Source organism: Castor canadensis, chromosome 4 (genome assembly GCF_047511655.1).
Source record: "Castor canadensis chromosome 4, mCasCan1.hap1v2, whole genome shotgun sequence".
Lineage (NCBI taxonomy): Eukaryota > Metazoa > Chordata > Mammalia > Rodentia > Castoridae > Castor > Castor canadensis.
The window spans coordinates 53,936,542-53,955,283 of record NC_133389.1 but is presented as its reverse complement, the minus strand read 5'-3'; the positions used below and the strand labels follow the sequence as shown (position 1 = coordinate 53,955,283).

At 41.1% G+C, this 18,742-nt stretch overlaps 1 protein-coding gene across 2 annotated transcripts in view; it reads left to right on the top strand.

Annotated features, from left to right (window-relative positions):
- Colec12 (collectin subfamily member 12) overlaps nucleotides 1-18,742 on the top strand; it is a 179,122-nt gene that overhangs the window by 81,620 nt on the left and 78,760 nt on the right. The window lies entirely within an intron of this gene.

Sequence of the window (18,742 nt, the reverse complement as noted above, 5' to 3'; positions counted from 1 at the left end):
TGGGGATGCAGAAGTGAGCAAAACAGGGTCTGCTACCCGAGGTAGCTTACATTCTTTTAGAGAGATAGAAATAAACAATAAACCTGTAACACCATACAGTGATGTTATGAATTAAGATAAAGAAATAAAAATTAGAAAGTAAAGAGGTGCTTATTGGTGATTGGAGATGTTTGTAGGACCTGTCTCTGTTTTGGTTCTTATATTTCAGTAGTTTACATAAGCCTGGCATTAGACACCCAAATTCATCTCTCCCTTCTGTGTTTCTACCTTTTACTACAAAACATGTTCCTTGCTAGCTTGCATTAGTAATGAATTGCATGAGAAAATAGCTTGTGTTGTTTACTGTCAAATGAGCCAAGTATAGAGACTGTCTATTGTGGTACAGATTGTTCTAACCACAGTTTAAATACTTGGAAATGTGCATCATTACTATCGGGAACAAAATGCTTTCATTAAAACACATGTGCACATGCGTGCACATACGCACACAGAGAGCAGAGCTGACAGTGTCCTGACATGAGCAAAATTTTAGTCTTAGGTTTTGTGACTTCACAACCTCTGGGGAATTTTTCTCCTTACTGTTTAAGAAAAATCACTCCCCACTGCATTTTCCAGGATTATATATTAAGAATATGCACTTTGGCCTGTTAAAAAATTATGATTGCCCCAAAAGGGTGGGTTTTATGACCTTTTACATTTTTAAAATAAAGCTTTCCATATGGCTAAAAAATATCTTTCTGAAAAGCCCCTTTACTGTTTTTGTGTTCCCTAGTAAATGTTATATTCGTTCCTTAGAAGGTCTGCTCTAGGGTCAGGCATTTTGTCCTGATGTAATTTAATCCAAAGGGAGAAAAACATTAAGTTAATGAAATCTTAATAGAAAAAATTAAATAGTGTGTGTGTGTGTAGTTTGGTGTCTTAATTATTATTCTCCCATATAATACTGACTTACAGTCAGTAAGTTTTTAAGTCTCAAAAAAGAAGTGTTTTTAGTCACCTATTATTCTCCCATATAATACTGACTTACAGTCAGTAAGTTTTTAAGTCTCAAAAAAGAAGTGTTTTTAGTCACCTACTTATTTAGTCTAAATAAAGCGTAGCTGCCTTATTTAGAGAATAATGCCTATTTAAAGTAATTCTAAAGCCAGGCACATGCCTGTCATCCCTGCGCTTGGGAAGCTGAAGCTGGAGGATCTCTGGTTCATGGCCAGCCCGGGCTACATTGTGAGACCCCGTCTCAACCCCCATCCCCCAGAAAAGTAATTCTATTATAGTGAACTCCCACAGACACGTCTGTCCTATCAATCAGATATAATTCTAATTAATAACTTTATTTGCCATAATAGCAGGTTGCTGAGCAATAAATGAGGTGTATTCTGGTCATTTGATTCAGTTACCCAGTGAGTCACTTGAAGCAATCAAGTATGCAGCACTTTTTGAACAAACAGATCTGATTTCTTTATTTTCTGAAAATGGGAGATTCCACAAACTCGTAGAAACCAGTCTTCTTGGCTGTCATTTAATTTGCAATATTTTGGTAAGGTGTGCATTTTTATTGTTATATAGGTTATTATTTTTGAAGTTCAAGAAAATATTCCTAATAATTTTTTAAAGTGTAACATTAAGAAAATGCAGTTTCATTTATCTCCCCTTCTACCACAACTCATCCCAAGATGTAAGTAAACTCCAGAGGAACAGTGATTTTCTGCCATATTCCTAGTGCCTAGAACAAGTTATGCATAGCCTTTGGTAAACATTGGGTGGGAAAAGCTCTTAAACAGGACCTCCATGGAGGCCAATAACAGTGTGTATGGAATTGCATAGTTTTTTAAAGCTAGTGGTTGAATACCAAAGGTATATACTCCTTAACATAAACCTCATATAGCTCACCACTAGAGTTCTTGCCTTATGCACATGAGGCCCTAGGTTCCACCGCAAGTACCACAGCAAAACAGAACAAAGCCTCACAAAAGCAAACGTTTATTAGAGATCAGCTGAAGGTGGTTGTATGGATTCAGTGAGGTAATATATGGGAGAGTACCCCGGAAAACAAAAAATGGTACAGACTAAGATGAGTTGTGATTATATCATTGTTCCCAGTGTAGGTTTATGTTCATTTTTCTTTAAGAAGAGGAGACTGTAGAACAAGAGATGGGGTGGTGAGTTCTTAAACTCACAGCGTCATCGTTACTGCAAGTTGTAAATCACATGGCAAAGTCTTTAACTCAGTAACAGTGATTTATGGCCCTACTTCTTCAGTATTCACCTACAGGTCCCGATGGCTCCAGAGAGGTTAGCAGTGCCAGGAGTGGTAAGCTGATGGCCATGGGGCCATGTGTCCCTCATTAAACCTACACAGAATGTATTTTACTCTCCTCAACCTCCCCCTCCTAGTGCTGTCATCCCAGAGACTCTCTTGGTTGTCATGTAAAAAGAGCTCATTTAACCTGCCTGTGGAGACCCTAAGGAACGTGTAGGAACGGGGAAGGAAAATCTCAGGCCCAGCACACTCCTTTCCTGGCCCAGTTCTCAGTTTTGCTGCTGAGAAGGGATAAGGAAGGGTTGGAGTGAGTCCAGGATGTATATGACCCTGAAAGCACTGAAGGGGAAGGAAGCGAGAACGCTGGGTATTGGGGCTGAGGTGGGGAAAGATATTTTTCTGTGGGTCCGGACCGGCACCAGGACCGCAGCTCAGGGATTTGGGTCATGAAGCTGGAAGAGCTTTCTGCGTAAGTTGGTAGATACTACTGGCACATTTAAGGTTACCCTATGTTCTTCTCTGGAGATTTTGAGAAACAGGAATGGTTCTCTCTTCACCTCCAAAGAGCCAGTGGCCTGCTTTAGACTTGAAGAAGGAAAACCTGAGGACAGGAAACACACCTTGATTGTTATACCTTATTTTTTATGAGGAAGAGAGCCAGGTGGGGGACGGGAGAGCTGGGCTGCCTCTTCACTTCCTCTCCTCCTGCCCAGTGAGACGACCTCAGCACAGCCTGCGAGCCTGCAACACAACATTTCCCTCACTGCCTCTGGTTGTTGGTCTACTCACTGCCTCTCCTTAAACTGAGCAACTTGGTCAGCCCCTGGCACAGGTCTGACACACAGTAGGCCTATGTGTAGGACAAATATTTGTTGAATGAATACAATGAGGAGTGAATGACTCCAGCACACATCAGGTTGACAGAAACCTCAGTGCCTGAGCCACTAACAGAAATCCCATTCAAAAGCCAGTTTAGCAGACCAACCCTTGGACCTGAGCTCTGAAGAACCGTTCACCATAAAATAGGGAAGCCTGAGACCAAATTTCAGTGTTCGTAGTGAGACTATTTTCAGCTTTCTCAAGGACAGCATCTGTAAATAATCAGGCAGAAGCCTTTTATAAAACAACATAGGGAAAACCTCAAAGACTATTCTAAGGCTGCAACATTTAAACAAGATTTTTAACCCATGGGGACGCCAAGATCAACATGGAGCTTCCTGCACATAAAAGCCTGGAATTTCATAGCAGTGTGGGGGCAAAAGCTGTGACCGCATTTCCCCCTTTCTAAATTATATACCGTTTAGTGTTAATGTGAGTGGAGGGCTGGATGGAGACGGGCCTGTGGCTTACGTAAGTCCCATGACAACCCTCATCCCTTCCGTGATGCGGCCTCTGTGGTGATGGGGTTGGGAGAGCCAACAGGCTGACTGGTCTATGGGAAGCAAAAAGGTCACTCGTAGGTCATGCCATGATTTAAGTCGTCAGTGTAATTTATGGCTGGACTTTTCGTTTCAGGTAGAAAAATGATCAAGAACATTGTATAACATTTTTCTCTTGTAAGAAGATGCTGTTCCAAAAGTTGGGTTTAGCAGCACCTCCAAAAGTCATCTGTAGCCTATTCCCAAGTCATTTTTTTTTCTTCCCCATTGGAAGGAGGAGCAGGAGACACTCTTCTACCAGGAGAGATGGTGTTAGAGCCTGACTACTAATGCGGTACTCAGCACTCTCAACCCACGTATTTCCCCCTGTGTGCTCCCTGAACCAGGGACCTTGATGGGACATTTGGCTGAGCCAATCTCAGTTATAAATGAGTGAAAACTCAGAGTGTGCCATAAGCCATCATTACTGTCAGCCAGCCCTGGGTGTGTGTCACCAGTATGATATGAAAGCTACCGAAAGTCCAGTCTGTGCTCCTCAAAATCTCACCTGCTAGTTTCTCAGGCTACCTGGAATTACCATTAGGAAAAGTCACTTCTTAATGCTGTTTTGAAGACATGCACAGACACTGAGAAGTTTGAACAACTATGGTCATTACCCCTGAGCTATTTATAACCCAAAATGATTTTTGTGGTTATTTTGTTAAAAGAAAAAAAATTAAAGAAATAGTATATATGTTAGTTCAAATCCTGTATATTCTGAATTTGAAAGAAAGACCACATCTTTTTGTTTTTCTAGTTTTTATATTTCTAATTAGTGCAGTATCTGGCCAAAAAAAAAAAAATACTGTTTTCAACAAAGGAGTAAGAAGAATATTTACAGGACAAAACCTCTGGGCAGGCTGGCTATGGATCCCATGGTATTTTCTTTCTGCAAACTCTGAGAAACATATATAAACAAAAATATTAGAGTAGGAATTTAAAAAGAGCATCTAATATAATTTCCCACAATTCATATTTTTTACTTCATGGGTACTATATCTAAAATTGTATACATCCCCCCCCAACATTTCCCACATGTATATGCTTAGAATGCAGTGCATTGACTGTGTGTGTACACATGCATTTTGTAAAGCTATGGGAAATAGTAGATTATTAACAGTAGTGAACTCTCCTGGGAGGAAAGTAAAGTAGGAAAAGGGGCACTTTCACATTTTTACCTCATGTATTTCTTACTGTTTGAATTCTTTCTATAATGAGTATGCATTTGTTTGTTCTGGTTCTTGTACTTTATAAACATCAGTGTTAAATAGGTGCATCTGTCAAAAGGATGGCAAAAAATTTAACTCACACATTTGACTTTAGGAGGGCTACCAGAGAGGTGATAAGAAATTGAACTGAGGACTTACAAAGGAGAATAGGAGCCTCATCTAGTTCAGACAGAGGCCGTCAGAAATCAAGGAAGAGTTTTGGGTCACCATGCCAAGCTGTGTATTTTACACTCCAAAAAAATAGTCCCAAATTAGATCCCTAGCTGCTATTGACAAATACCTAGTCCCAATTGTAGTTGTCTCTGTGGGTTTATTTATTGACTGAAGAAAGGCCAATACCCTGACAAGAAGGCCACTCACACGGTTGACTTCTTCACCCCATAGGGCTGTACTGGCCCTTGTGTATCAGAAAGGCCTTATGCTTGCAGCCAAGTCAGTATAGGCAAACAGCTGAAGGGCTCATAGGAAGGGAATGACAACCCGTTGGCTCAACCACCAGTAATTTGTTTGGGTCAACCAGATAGGCCTACCTTATAGATTGATGCCTGGAAACTGGTAGAATGTATGAGAACTCAGCCTCGAAACAGCTGGCATGGCTCAAATGCGTGAAACCTTTCTTGACTTCTCAAATAGAAAAGGAATTGCACACATTTCAAAATGCTTGAATGGCAACTCCTAGGCTGATTGAAGAGGCTGGTAGAAAAATCCCAGTGTCAGGAATGTCTAGATAAGATGACTGTCATCAGTCAGGCCTTGGAATCACTTAAGTCTTTTGACGGAATAAAGAAAGTGCTACTCAGCCTCAGTCTGGGTGGCAGTCCTTTTAAATGTGACCATGGCACAGACTCTATGAAGTAGGTGATTTAAGCCACTGGGTTCCCAAATTAAAGGCACAAAAAGCAGACATGTAATTCTCTTAATTACACATTCATCTTTCTCCTGCATTCCTTTGACTTGTTCACTTTTGCCTCTTTCTTAACCTACAAGCAGAAAACAAGGATCTGTAAAGGTCTGAATGACCTCAACTCACTCATTTCTACTCAAGTTTTTGCAAAGGAAAATTAAAGCTCCATGTTTGGAAGTTCAGAAAATCCAAAATCTGATTTTTGCCAATTGTAGAGAACAATAAAGCATTCAGGATAGAAATGAGTCATACCTTTGTATATTTTCGCCATCTGCTCTCCACTAAGATGGGCTATTAATAAAACATATCTGGATTTTATCACCCTGCAAGAAGATTCCATTTCATCTTGGTTTTGTATTAAAGTATCTTATTGTAACCTTAATATGGACTTTTCATAACTCAGCCATAGAGACAGGCTTCATTTTCAGAAGACACATAGGCCTTTATTGGGGTTTCCACAGGAAAGGCAAGGCAAGGCAGGACAAGTAGTTGAGTTTGAATAGTTTCTGCATACTCTATGGGTGTGGTCCCCTCATTGCCTGGTACCTGGCTCTGGTGTGATGAAGGAAGAATTGTTACCTCCTGAGTTTTGTGGTGGCAAAACTGGGAACTGGTTAGTTTGCATGTCAAAGGAGGGCTCTGGAATGGGGCCCTCTGCTGTCTCTGAGAATTGACTAGCCCCAGAAGGGAAGTGCATCCTTCCCCAGCTAGACAGGTTAAAATGTCAGAACATTATAACATTCAAAAAATGAGAAATATACACAGTACAAATGAATGTAACCTGTCCGTTTATTTGGATCTTTCTCAGTTGCCTCTCATGGAATTGCACAATCATTGCCAAATATGTTCTAATTTATATGACCCTCAATGATCATCCAAAAAGGAGTGAGTTTAACTTCTACTTGGAAATTGATCCAGAATTCCCTTCCTCTTAAACAAAGACTTTTTAAGTGTGTTCTAGAAATTTAGACTTTTTTTCTTTCTGTTGTATCTCTACAGAGGAGAGGAGACTTAGCCTGTGTATATTGAGGCTCTTGTCCTTTTCATTGTACTTGGCAATATTGAGTAATCACTGCAGATTGCTGAAATTTCTTAGACACTCACTGGCAGCTAGCCTGAGAAAAATTATTCCTGTTCTAAGACTGAAGCAACTTTGGGATTAAAAGTTCATTTTAGTGACACACACATTAATAAATTGCCATGAAATGTTTTATCATTGATGTTTGGATGCTGTGAAACAAAGCATTCTAAAATTTAGCTTTTTTTTTTTTTGTGACGGTACAGGGGTTGGACTCAGGGTTTTGTACTTGGTAGGCCAATGCTTTTATCACTTGAGCCAAGCCTCCAGCCCAAATTCTAGTGTCTTAAAGCAAATTTTTGTTATTACCTCTCTAATCCTGTAGGTCAGGAATTCAGGCAGTGCAGTACAGCACTTACAACTCTCCTCTGCACTATAATCCCTGGTCTCAGCTGGCGTGACAGCAGTGGTGGAGAGTTGGAATGGCCAAGGGTGGCCCAGCAACTTTGTCTCCTAAAATGTTCTCCCCTCTCTAGGTGGATAGCTTGGACTTCCTTCCTCACAGGATGGCAGGCTCAGGATACCTTGTGAGGGCTCCAAGAACAAGTTTGCTAAGAGTCAGAAAATGGAAGCTATTCTCTTAGAGGACTGGAAATTGGCCCAGCTTCTTTTCTGCTGGATTCTATTGTTTACGTTTTTACAGAGACCCCCCCCCCCGCCCGCCCCCACCAACTCCACCCTGCAGATTCAAGGAGAGAAGACATAGACTTCACTGTTTTTTTTTTTTTCTCTTTTGCTGTAATGGGTGCCTCACACTTGCTACGCAAGTGCTCTACTACTTAAGCCAACCCCCCAGTCCTTTTGCTTTTAGTTTTTCACATAGGATCTTTGCCTGGGCTGGCCCCAGACTCCAATCCTCCTCCTCCTGCCTCCTGGCTTTCTGGGATTATAGACGTAAAGACCACACCTGGTCCCTTTCGTATGTGTTTTGAGACAGTGTCTTGCTGTGTAGCCCAGGCTGGCCTTGAACTCACAATCCTCCTGCCTCAGCCTCCCAAGTGCTGGGATTATAAGGTGTGTGCTACCATACTAGCTAAACTTCACTTCTTAATGAGGGTAATAGCAAAGAGTTTATGGTCATCTTTAATATGCCACAGATGATAGATTAACAATTGCTGGCAATTTAACAGATCTACAAGAAAGATTATTCTTGTCTCACTGTACACCTATCTTAAGAAGAGGGATATATTCAACTGTAGTTCATGTTAAAGTTTCTTTCTTTGTACACTGTTGATAGCAAATGTTTTGATGGAAACATGTTAACCTCAAACTCAAATTGTGATCCCATAATCATATATATATGTATATATATGTGTGTGTACACATATATATATATATATATATATGTATTTTTGGAAGAGAGGGAGAGAAACACCCATGTGTATGATGCCCTTATATTTCTTGGACATTTTCCAGAGAGTTTTAAGATGTATTATGTGATCCCTATATCAGCACCTGGCTTATTTTGTAGGTGAGGAAGCTGAGCTTCCCAATGGTTAAGTGAGTTGTTCCAGGTCACATAACTGACTACCAAGGGTGGCAGAGGCAGGCTACTTCATACTTCCACTGATAGTTTCCTCTGATTCCTTACTATAGATAGAAATAAATTGAAGACTATAGTGAGGACTTTGTAGAAATATCATTATTTTAGATATTTATCTCTTAGAATGAAGGTAGATCTTTTGCTTCCAGCAAATACTTGGTGTTTGCATGACTCTTATATTTGTGAAATAGTTACACACCTGTTATCTACTTTTCTCTACATGCTGACCCCATTAGAGAGGTATTGTTAATCACACCATTTTTCAAATGGAGAAATGGAGGTACAGAGAGGTTAAGCAAACTACTCACAAGTCACATGACTAACTGGTCGATCTAAGGCCCAAGTCCAGAACTCTGAATCCTGTCATTTTTCACTCTGATCTGCACCTTTCCCCTGGTGTCACTATCTTTCAAGGCTTAGGGCAGCACATAGACATATAGGCAGGGCTATCTTCCTCAGGGGCAAAAATAGCAGGCCTCTGAGGACTGAACCACCTGGAGAGGTTAGAGAAAGGCTGAAGGATCAGGGCACCCCCAGCATCCTCAGAAGAAATGGGGAACACTACTGTAGGCAGTTTTAATTTTGTCTGTTTCTAGGGAGATCTAACACTGTTATGATTTCTCCTGATGCATGTGAAATCAGTTGCTATAGCAATGACCAATATTTCTTGGAACTTGCTGACAGCAGCAGGCCTCAGGAATGAAATCTCTTCTCTGTTAACAATGTCTCTGATCCTGGCTCCCCCCTTTCAGCACCTCCACCGCATCTACTTCCCACCCTGGGTTCTTCTTGGCCAGAAGCTAGAGCAAGAAGGCTGTCTGCTCAAGTCATTAGATGGCCGGTGATATCTAGGAATGATGGTGGCCTTAGGATTATGGTTCAGCTATGGTCCACAAGGGCTGGGACCACCTCGTCTGTATTGGTCACCAGTAAAACTGTTAGAACAATGCCTGGCTGAAGTGCTAATATACAGACCAACCACCTAATTAGCATGTGATAAGCACTTCACTAGATGTTCCTAGCTGGTCGCTACCATTTTCAGTTTGCTTTTAGTTTTTGATGAAGCAATCCCCAAAATGAATTTTTTGGAGGAGTCAACACAGGTAAAATGTCAGGTTCACATTTTTATCTATTGGACCTCTTAGTTTCTTTAAGAATAGAAGAAGATAGGAACTGGAGAATCCAGCTAGAGAGGTTTTAAAGTCTATATGTATATCTGTGTGTAAAATTGATGAACTATTCCTCGCTTCTGAGTTCTTTAAACCTGGCCTAATTTCCCACAACACCATGCCTTTGCACCTGCTGGCCCCTCTGCGTGCAATGCCCTCCAATCCCCTTCTTTTCTACCTCCTCTTGATTCGCCTGCCAGATGTTCTCGTCATCCAGAATGCAAGTCAGAATGCATCTTCTCACTTTTTTGTTATGTCATTTTGAAAACTGTAGATCCAGAGACCCATCAGACCTCCATCTTCCTTAAAGCTGGTCCTTACGTTCATGCTGTGGCAAGAGCCAGCAGGCTACAGTGTACACTTAGTGCCTCACAATGTGAATAGAGAACTGGAGTTGTGGCTGAAGTGATAGAGTACCTGCCTAGTGAGCACAAGTTCTGAGTTCAAATCCTAGTACTGCCAAAAAAAAAAGGAATAGAAACTTGAAGTCACCTCCCCACTCCTAAAGAGATTCCTTAGCCAGAGAGGTGGCACTGAAGCCTTTTTCAATGTATCGTGAATTTCTTTTAAGATACAGTACAAGACATTTAACCAAACGGTGAGAGCATAGGTAAAGAGACTTATAACTCACAGATAGCATCTTTTGTTGACCTCTAACCTGCTGCTTTTCTTCCCGTCCTTTATAACAGATAATCTGGTAAAACCCAGTTCCATTGAATGTTTTGATCATCTTAATAGCCAGTGTGTAGCAAGTACTTCTCTAGGCCGTCCTGGCTAGTTTGCTTTTGCTCTTTAATGAAATAATCCCCAAATGGAATTTTTTGGGGGCCAATACACATAAAATATCAGGTTTGCACCTTTGGGTTTGTTTAAGAAAAGAAGAATATAGGAACGGGAGGATAGAGTCAAAGAGGTTTAAAAATTACCTTTCCATCCCACAAATGTCTTACCCACATCTACTAGCTCAATGATAACTCAGTGAAGGTAGTAATGGTCAGTAACCCGACAGGAGCCAGTGCTATTGGTGATCATTTCTTGTTTTTCTTCAGCTTTTTGAAGCCCAATATATTCAACACCAGAGTATCAAAGAGTTGAAGAAAGGCAGATGTGAATTGCAGTGTAATTAGGGTCACATGTCACTGTGACAGGCAAGTGAATGAACACTGTGTTACTGTATGCTTTGCCAGGAAATCTGAAAAACTATTTGTTCTGTTTCCCTTAGTGCCTGAAGAGTCATTGCCTTAGAAGATGTTCTAGAGGTCTAAGTACCAGGCCTTTTAAATATCAAGAGAAGTCAGCAGATAAGATTGCCCGATGGGACTGGGGATGTAGCTTGGTGATACAGTGCTTGCCTGGCATGCCCAGGGCCCTTGCTTCAACCCCCAGTACAAAATAACTAAATACACCAGGCTGAATTGTATTTATTTGTTTATTCCTTTGTTTATTTTATTTATTTTCGTACAATTTTTGCTCTTATTGTTGTGCTGGGTGGGGGTTCATTGTGGCATTTATAAAGGTTCTTGCAGTGTATCAACTATATCATACTTGAATTCACCTCTTCCACTGCTCTCCTTCACCTCCCCCCCCCCCAATTCCTGGAGTACTTTCAACAGGTATCATTTTTGCATTTACATAAGTGTACACTTTTTTTGCACCATAGTCACCCTGCTGTTTGCTTGCTTATGTTAGTTTTTGTTTTTTTGAGATAGTGTGTGTCTGTGTGGCCCAGGATGGCCTTGAATTCCTGGTCCTCTTGCCTTAGCCTCCTGAGTGCCACAACATACCTTGTAACCCAGTGTATTTAAATAACAAAAAAGGCAGCTTCCACTAGTAAGTCAATTTAGTAGGCACTTATCATGGCAATAATTTCTTTTTTTTTTTTTCCAGTTTGTTTGAAGCCCAGTATATTCAACACCAGAGTATCAAGTAGTTTAAGAAAGGCAGATAAACAAGTAATTGTAATTTAGTCACCACCCCCATACATGCACAAATGAGAGCATCTCATTAAACACAGTGTTGTGAGGAGTTAGGCTTCACTTTGCGTTTAAATACCAGATTCACATCTGGGATGGAGTTAGCTTTGTGAGGATTTAAGTACTATCTTACCCCTGGGCTGGGGAGAAGAGACTATCACAGCAATATGAGAGAAAGGCAGCAGTGATGGAGGATAGAAAATCTAGGATCTAGGTAGGGGCCCTAGTTCTGCAGCTTGCTCTGGTGTTCTGACTTTGGGCTGGTCATTGGGTGTCACTGAGCCTTGGTTGTCTCATCTGTAAAATGGAGATAGCATTAATTCATCACATAGAATTGTTGCTATGATCAAATAAAATTATGTTAATAAACTATAAAACCTTTTTTTTTTTTTTCCTTGTGGGTGATAATAAAAGTTTATTAAAGGTTAGGGGAAAAGTTACAAATAGCCATGATGGGCCAGGTATGAGGCAGAAAGAAAGAGAGGGCTCTTTCTGTATCCAGGCGCTTTTAAAAACCTGGGCATTTTTGTTGTTGTCGTTTATGGGTTTTTTTCATGGTACTGGGGTTTCTAACGCAGGACTTCATGCTTGCCTTACTAGGCAGGCGCTCTACCACTTGAACAACTCCACCAGTCCTGTTTTGTGTTGGGGATTTTCGAGATAAGTCTGGAGAACTATTTGCCTGGCTGTCTTTGAACCTCCATCTCTTAATCACTGCCTCCTGAGTAGTTAGGATTATAGGTGTGAGCCACTGGTGCCTGGCCTGAATAGTTCTTGATCACCAATAATTGGTGAGTGGTGAGGGGTATTGGTGGTCCCTGGGCTAGAACTGTAAAGCTCATCAAATGTGTGTCATCACTGAGGCTCCACAATGTATATAATTCTGGGGAAATCATAGTTTCATTCAAGTTTGAACAGATGTAGTTTGAAAATCAAGCTACTTTCCTGTCTTTATTGTACTAGTTTTATGAGGTTCAGAGAAGCAGTGGAATATTTAGTGTTCACATTAAGAAATAGCTTCTAAAATTTCTCTCAGCTATACGGTGATTGTATAATTTAAGATGATGCATGAAACCTCTCGGCCACCTCGCACATGTGTTGCTGGGCCTTAGTCAGCAGTTATAAAGAAGCTGTTCCCGGTAGTCAGCCAGCTCCTTGTCTGATCAGTAGGGCACCAGCTCTTACTTAGACATGACACTTCACCAGTGGGCTGCCATCTCCCAACTTCAGGTTAAGAAGTCAAAAACAATAATTAGGGCTCCTCTAGCCTTAAAGATCTGTTTGTGTAAGGGTTTATTTTTCATATCCTTGTTCTTTTGCTTTTTTTTTTTTTTTGCTAGTACTGAGTATTGAACCCAGGGCCTCACCTATGCTCTGCACCACTTGAGCCAAACCCGCAGTCCTCCTTAGGTTCTTTTCCAGTCACTTCAAAAGCATTGCAGTTCGGAAATCACTGTAAATTCACATGCAGCTAAAAGAAATTACATAGAGAGATCCTGTGTACTCTTTATCCAGTTTTCCCAGGGGTAACATTTTATAAAACTGCAGTGCATTTTTACAACCAGGATTTTGACACTGACAGTCAAATACCAAATACGTTCATTATCACAAAGATCCAGAATGTTTGCCTTCTGTAGACAGCCACACTAATTTCCCTCCCCTCTACCTACCTACTCCTTAATCCGTGAAACCACTTTTTTGTTGGAAGAAAAGAATACAGCATATGTAACCTTTCATCATTGGCCTTCCCTTTTCCCCGTTAAGCACAATCTGCTAAGAGGCTCATTAAGTTTGAATGAGGAATATTGTGTTCCTTTTTATTGGTGAGTAGTATTCCACGGAATGTAGGTATCACAGTGTGTTTAGCTATTCATCAATCTCAGGATAGCTGAGTTGTTTCCAGTTTGGATAATATGAATAAAGTGGAAACATAAGCCTTCCTTTCTGTGGAATAAGTGCCCGGAAGTGCAGTTGCTGGGCCATACAGTGGTTCATGTTCAGGTGCTTAAGAAACTGTCAGACAGTTTTCCAGAGTGGCTGTACCACTTTGCATCCCCGCCAGCAGTATGGGAGTGGTCTTTTTGACAGCACAGTGGGAGTGGTGAAGATCCTGTCTCTCCACTGGGCGTTTTCTGACCTGATTCTAAGCTCCCACCTTGCTATAGCCTCTCCAGGGTGGAAGTCTAGGGTGTATGCCTAGGCTTTGCTGGGACAGTTGGAGGTGGAGTGGTGTTTGGAGTGAAGTGTTTAAAAGGTTTCTATCTTGCTAGGCCTCCCTTTCTTAAAGAAAGTGGGCTTTTGTTAGGACCTTTTAATTTCGGGGTGTGCCTCAAGCGTTTTCAGGTTGCAGGCCACTTTTGCCATGAACTCTGGGATGGATGAGGCACCGAGCATAAGAACAGCTCACAGTGAGTGTTTCTGTGGGTCCTGAGATCTCTAGCCAGTCTGTCTTCTCCCCACCTCTCAGTCTACTGTTTATTTTCTGTCTGTACTTCACAGGAGAATTAGGAAAAAGTATATCCCCTTCATCTCCCAGAAGTAGGGCCCTGGTGCTTTCATTTTTAGTCAGGCTGGTTCTGCAAGCTCAATATTTTATGAACATGCTGTACCACTTAAGAAGCCAGAGGATACCAAGCACCTGCAGGAAGCATTGGTTTCCAGAATTTATATGAGAGGAAAAGTCTGCTGTGTGCTTGGCACTTGATGCGTAACTTCACTTAATCCTCAGAAGAATGCTACACAGAGGATCTTATTAACCCTAATTTGCAGAGGTGAGAACTGAGGTTTGGAGAAATTAAGTGACTTGTTCCAGGTCACACAGCTAATGGTTGGCAGAGCCAGGACTCGAAGCCAATGTTACCCACATTTTTCTCCCCACCACGTGCTTCAGTGAGCTTGCTAGGTCACCAAGGGCAGAGCTGATCTGCATGGCTGTGCCTAGGAAGTTTTCGGTTGGTGAAGCACTTTCATGTGTGTGGTTATGTGTATACATGAACGTGTAGCCGCATGGTTACAGAGGAGTCTCACAGGGTGTAATTAATCAAAATATTATGGGACCAAGTTTGCAATCTGAACATATTCCAGAATTGCTGTAAAGCTGTGCCCATAATATAATATGCTGATTCTGACAGTGAATAAATACACGCAAAATCATAAAGAAAGCAGCTCACTGCAGTGCTTTGCAGGATGTTGTTTTAGGGGGCATGGAGGTATTTCTTTTAGAGCCTAAAGCATTTCACACAGAATATCCAGATAATTTTCTTTTAATTGTGAGAAATCATTGATTCTTTTTAAAATGAAAAGGCTAGTAATAATCGTCTTACACAGTCATTTCTACTGGGGTTTGAACTCAGGGTCTTGTGCTTGCTAGGCAGGTACTCTACCACTTGAGCCACACCTCCAGCTCTTCTTGTTTTAGTTATTTTTTAGAGACGGTCTTGATTTTTTTTTTTTTTCTTTGGCCTGGGCTGCATTGAGGTCCTACTGATGCCTCCCAGGTAATTGGGATTATAGGTGTGCATGGCCATACTCAGCTTTTTTAGTTGAGATGGAGGTCTCACCAGCTCTTTGCTTCAACTGCTTTCAAACAGCAATCCTCCTGATCTCTGCCTCCCAAGTAGCTGGGACTATAGGTGTGAGCCACTATACTCAACCTACACAGTGATTTCTGAGTCAGGTGTTTCACATCTCAAGCACCCCCTCCCCCCGCCCAGGAATATGTTGTGGCAAATTAGTTTCCTAAGGAGCTCTATGTACATATTAATGAATTTAGATCTGTGTTCTTAAACTGAAATTTAACTTAAATAATCTTAACTCTTTCCTCCCCTCATGTTTTCTTGCCCCCTTTTCTTTTTCTGTCTGTCTGTCTGTCTCTCTCTCTCTGTGCCATACCAGGGTTTGAACTCGGGCTATCCTCTTGCTGGACAAGTGTCCTACCACTTGAGTTGTGTCTTCAGCCTTTTCTTTTTCTCAGTATTTGACAATACTTTAATTCCCTGGAAGGTTTCAGCTTTGAGACAACTATGAATAATTGAAGCTTAATCTCACATTCATTCCTTTCCAAGTTCAAAATATGACATTGTTTTTCTGTGTATGAACCACAGAACATTTTGTTATAAGATAGTGTTTGAAAAATGCTAAAGGAAATGCAGTGTGTGGTATATTATTTATTGAAAATGTAGACGGAATTATATACATGATGATGCTTTTGATTTTCAGATTCTAGTAATATCTGATCCCTGCTTAGTAAGGAGGGAGAGACGGAGCCAGGCACCGTCAGTAACCTTGTCTCAGGTGTCATTATACCTAGTTTCCTAACTGTGAAGTCATAGAGGTTAAACAGCTGTTGAGAGAAAACTGAATTCTTCTCAGGACACTGTCCTCACATCATGTTAAATTCAAAGACATTAATCTAGCTTCTGACTTTCTGAAAAAGAGTTTTTAAAAATTCATTTCCTACATTAGTGCCAAGTGAGTCACAGGCATCATCCATCAAGCCATTTATTGTGTTCTTTCTAGACAAGAGATTTACACTTCTGACTGCATACTGGTACCTGGGAGCCTTTAAAAAATATAATTGTCAAGCCCCACTCCCCAGAGAGTCTGATCATTGTCCTGGGGTGGGGCCCAGACACCTATTTTAAAGTCATCAAGTGATTCTGATGTACAACCGGGATTGACACATCATAGTCTCATTGCTTCCTCTCATCTCTTATATCACTCCCTAGGGTGTTTACTTTTATGTGTCAACTTAACTGGGTTATAGGGTGCCCAGACATTTGGTCATACGTTATTCTGAGTGTGTCCATGACAGTGTTTCTGGATGAGATTAACATTTGAATTCGTAGACCCAGTAAAACAGGCTGTCTCCCTAATGTGGCTGGGTATCATGCAATTCATTGAAAACCCAAATAGAAGACAAGGCTGACCTCTGAATAAGAGGGACTCTCCTATCTGATTGCCTTTGAGTGGAGACATGGATTTTTTCCTCCTTCTGCCTTCAGACTGAAACTGAACATTGGTTCTTCTTAAGTCTTGAGCCTGTTGGCTTTCAGCCTAGATTTCAAACCATCAACTCTGCTGGCTCTTAGTTTGCTGACTGCAGATCTTGGTACTGGCCAGCCTCTGTAATCACATGAGCAAATTCCTTAAAACAAATCTCTTTATATACACATACATCCTAATGGCTGTTTCTTTGGAGAACCCTCACTTCCTTTTAAACTATGACTTCTATACATTTTTCCGTTCTCTGGAAGATTTTCATATTTCTTATCCCTAAAGACATCATCAAAGTAAGTTCCTTTAAAATGGGGTTCAGATGGATGTCTTGCTGAGGCTCCACCTCAACCTCAATACAGGGTAGATGCGACTCAGTCTCCAGAGCTCAGATTCCTAACCCTAAGTTTTCCTCAGCCAGTACAAATCTGACCCAATCTACCTCTCCACCTGTGGCATCAAGGAACACATTACCTTACCACCAAGTCACAGCCTTGCTGAGGTGATTCAGTCCTGGGAAGAGCAGCCTAGCAAGGACAGTCACCCACTGCTTACTCATGTTGTCCAGTTATCCCTTGTGGTATCTGAGGTTGAGTCAGGGTGCTAGCCAGAAGGTGAAGTTGAGGTCTGGAGTCCAACACTGAGTAAGGTAGTGATTACTTAAAGAGAAAGATGAACCAAGGTAGGATGCAAGCGAGTCCTTGAGAGCACTGAAGACTGGATACATGCCTGATGCCAGTCCAAAGGGCAAGTAGGCAGCAAGAAATGTGGACAGGATCAAAAAGTCAGAAGCATCAATGATGTAACCAGAAGAGAACAGATAGGGTAGGGTAAGGAGAGGGGAAGGTAAATCAGAGGTCTCCACATTGCGTATCTGTGACTCATTATGTTGATCACCAGCCATATGGCCATGAATGGAGCATCCTAGTTGGATAGCCTGTGTTGAGGTGTAAGATTTTCCATTCAATTTGTGTTTATTTCTTGAGTGGTACTGGGATTTGAACTCAGGATCTCATGTTTGCTAGGCAAGCACTCTACCAGTTGAACCATACCTCCAGCCCTCCTATCTATCTATCAATCTATCTATCTTTATTTCCTCCTTTCTCCTTCCTTCCTTCTTTTCTTTCATCTAAGCAGTACTGGAGTTTAAACTGAGGGCCTCTGGCTTGCTAAGCAGGCACTCTAACTTGAGCCACTCCGCCAGCTCCTTTCAATCATGTAGCTTCATCTGTAGTCTCACTTAAAATTCACAAATGCCTCCATCTTGACTTTGAATATTTTTTTTGAGCAACACAAATGCATGGCTTTGTGATAAGTCATATTCTTTGACCCCCTCTAAGCTAATGCCCCATAAATTGCTGCCAGATTGATAATATCATTAGTCATATGAAATAGCACTTTAGAATTCTGTATTGTTAATTTTAATTGACTCTACTGTATTGTAAACAGGCAGAGGAATAATATTCTTGATTAACCTTTTTTTTTTTTTTTTTTTTTTGGTGATATTTTCCCAAACTTTGAGAAACAATTGCTCCAAAGCAAACAAAGCCGGAGGAATTATTTCAGTTCCAGAAAATAAACAGATCTCAAGAGATCAAAAGACATCGCCTAAGTTCATCTAGCCATGCTTTCATCACTAGATTATGCTTGCATGTTGGTTGTGTCATGTGTGAAGATAAAAGCATCAGGGTTTGTATTTCATACTTCATTTTCTGACACTTTAGTGATCTTCATTTTGCCTAGAAAAATAAATAAATAAACCAGGAATACATTTGAGAAAAAAGGAAGATGTCCTGGGTTGAATGTTGGAGCTCTTCCAGTTCCAGTGTAGCCAAAGAGAACCTCTTCCACCCCCTTTTTTAGTTCCGTGGGTATGTGAGAACAACCCCTAAGATAGCCCTGTTCCACGTTCTCTTCTGCAGGAGCATCACAGGCTGCCTAATGACCTGCTGAAATTGGCCATGGAGACAGTATGGACATTTTAGACTAGAGAAGATAATTTTTCTCTTACTTTTCCCCAAATTGGATCATTTCCTCAGCTCTCCACTCTGGTTAGCTAATGGACATGCAACTTTGCTACTAATCAATTACATTTTTCTTTTGGATAAAATTCCCAAAAGCAATTAGATTGGATGTACTTTCAGCCAATGCTGTCTTTTCAGAAAGTCGGAAA